Source organism: Rhea americana, unplaced genomic scaffold, assembly GCF_003343005.1.
Source record: "Rhea americana isolate MKP2758 unplaced genomic scaffold, rheAme1 scaffold_26, whole genome shotgun sequence".
Classification (NCBI taxonomy): Eukaryota; Metazoa; Chordata; class Aves; order Rheiformes; family Rheidae; genus Rhea; species Rhea americana.
In genome coordinates, this window is record NW_028186379.1 from 4,185,511 (window position 1) to 4,188,583 (window position 3,073).

A 3,073-nucleotide genomic window follows, 5' to 3' on the forward strand; every position below is an offset into this window, starting at 1 on the left:
GGATACTATTTAGCCATGAAACAGAAACCAATTTAAGGTCAGTTTTCTCATAATCAAGCCAGGAATAGATAAGTATCAGTAGAAAGACAGTATTTCTGTTTCGGTATTTGTTCTTGGCCTTCAAAAGTCCTCATATATCAAATCTTAATTATGAAGTTCCATTTTAAGGTAACCTTTAACACTTTTAAAAATATGCTGCTTTACAACTTCTCTGTCCCAAAGGGTCAGAGTCAGATTCTAGAGTCAGATTAATGCTTTTTTAGTTTAAAACAAAAAAGCCTATATTCTCAATCATACATAAAAAATTTTATTGATGCACTTGCATAAGGAAACAAGAATTCCTGCAGTTGGAAAGTTCCTATGACAAAGTAGGAAAACAAATGTGGCATCTTTTATATGAACAGATGTGCTCCTAATGCATTTTGAATAACAACTTCTTACTTGAATTTAAAAAAATCCTCCAAAATCTATGTATTCATGTTTATTTTGCTTCTAGTATAAAATATTTTCAATGTTAGAAATGATGGATTCTGTGATAAATTCTCTTAAGAATCACTAGTAAAATTTTCTATTAAATTCCTGTTACTTATGTTTCCTCAAACCCAGTGAATACAACAGTGTTGGATAAATGATAGAAAGCATAAACTGAAAGCTATACATATATAAAGACATAATTTGACTTTGACACCATAGTGAATCAAATTTGTTGCAGAAAAAGTCACTAGTTGGTCTGGCTTTACTTAGAATCCTTGAGAGCTAGGATGTCCTCCCTTACAATACAGTGGCTTTGACAATGAGGAAAGAAACCCATAGTCTTTGTAAGGGAAAAAAAATCCCTCTACTTTTTTCCGGAATATTATAGATGATGTGATAGTTACTGAAAAAAAGATGCCAAGTGAAAACACATTCAATAAGGAAGAGACTGAGCTAAAAGGTCTGGTCTCTAATCGATGGACACTGGAATCATGAATGAATGGCATTCTTCTGCGATCTATTTCAGGAAAAAATACCTTGCTAATCCTGCATACATTGTTCAAAATGAAGTACTTGGAAATAATCAGAACAGAAACTTTCTACTTCAATACGCAGAAAAACTTCTGTCTATCCTTAGAAAATGATGCACCTACAATTTATTATACAATTCTAAATCAAATCAATCGAAGAACATGTTTGCTTGATGACAGGTTTGCATGACAAGTGCAGGTCTTCAAAAGTTGACAAGTTTTGGAATCTGACAACTCAGATTTCTGACATTTTTGCTTTGAAATTTTTAATTTTTGATGCAACATACTGTGGCACCTTCCCCTACAAACAGATTTTGGGGTAGAAATTTAATCTACCTAATCCTTCATTTACTCTTCAGTCTGTCAAGAGTGACTATTATTAAAAAATATCTCTAGTTTCAAATTTCTTGATTCTAACCATCTGGCTTTGTCATAACCATATTGCAGCACATTACTGTTCACATTGGGTTTTCCCAATGAGCACATTATAGTTGAGAGTTGCTGCCCTGATTTTAGAAGATATTTGAAAAATTCATCCCGATTGTCTGAAATATCACTGTTGTGCCCCACATGACTTCCCTCAGCAGCACTATGCAGTTAGCACTACCAAAAGACTCTCTTTCATAAGGCCCAGTCTCAGCTAACTACAAGAGCTAAGAATCAATGTGCTCATATTGATGCTCCTTTGACTGAGTGAAGCCTTTTGCCTTCTCCACATGGTTTCTTCAGACAGATAGTGTGCTTTTGAAGTAAATCTACTGAACATTTCCACTAGAGCACTTTTGTTCATACTGCAGAGCAGTGTTGTAGGACAATTCATATTCTCTATGCATTAAATGCCACAGGACCAGATTAGAGCTAGCCCAAAGTAACGCTTCTCCATAAATGTGGGCAACAGGGCCTCAGCACAAGCTGTTTTTCCTCCACCAATCTGCTGCTACTGCACCATACTACTTGCTAATGTTGACACAGCCATTAAAAACAAACAAAGCTTTCATGAAAGCTATCTAAAGTCTGTCTTCTGGTGAGAGAAAGCAGTGTGGTTTGTGTACTGCTTTGGTCCAGAAGTGTATTCAGTTGGATATAAATTCATGTGATGATGCTGTTTCCAAAGTATTTATTATTAAATTTGCAACATGATGTGCTGGGCAGTATCTTCTTTCTCTCATCATTCTTGACAGCACTATATAACCTTCCTGCCTGCTCATATTCTCCTGCCTTCAAACGCTTAAAATAAGAGAGAGAACACAAAAGTCTGGTACCAGAAAGATCCTACTTCAATGCAGCCTCTGCATTTCCCTTGTGTTTTGCCATATTTTCAATCTGCTTTTTCTTAAAATGCATTCTGCTTCAACTCCTATTTTACCGCATTGGTGACATCTTAGGAAAACAAAAAATACCAGCAGGTAAGAAAGACAAGTCACTATTTTGTCTTTCAGCATGCGCTCCAACACCATCCTTTCACTCCGAGCGTATATGCTGCCAAGACAGAAGACTCTCTTCAACACGAATGATTTCTAAAGAGCATCTGCATCACTGAAGAGCCCCGCACGGAGCTGGTGCTGTGTTAAAACTCTGTCAGCTTTGTCGGGACCCTACTGGGCAGGATATGCAGAGAAAGGCTGAAAATGCACTCTCTGCTGTACTGTAGGTGGCTCTGCCCTTTGACTGACAATCGTCTGACACAAAACAAACCCCCTAATCTGTGGTAAACCGTATCTATTGCCTTTGGCAGGCTTCTAAATACAACTTGGGGAGGGRAGGGGGAGAGAAAAACGAAAAGGAAAGGAGAGGGGCTCGGGCCCGCGCTCCCTGCCCCCGGCCCGCGCCGCTGCTCTCCCTGCAGCCCATGTGGCTGCAACAGCCGGTTCCAATTCCGGCTCTCCCGCTCCGCGCCCCTGCTCGCTGCCTGCGCCGAGCGGAGCCAGGACCGGCCGCGGGCTTCCTCCCCCCCGCTCCCCCCCCCGCCGTCCTCCCTCTCCCTCTCTCCATCCGATCCTCCGCTCCCCCAGGGCACAGTGTGGGAAGTACGAATTTCCGCCGAGTTTTCTCGGCGAGCAGCGGAGCTC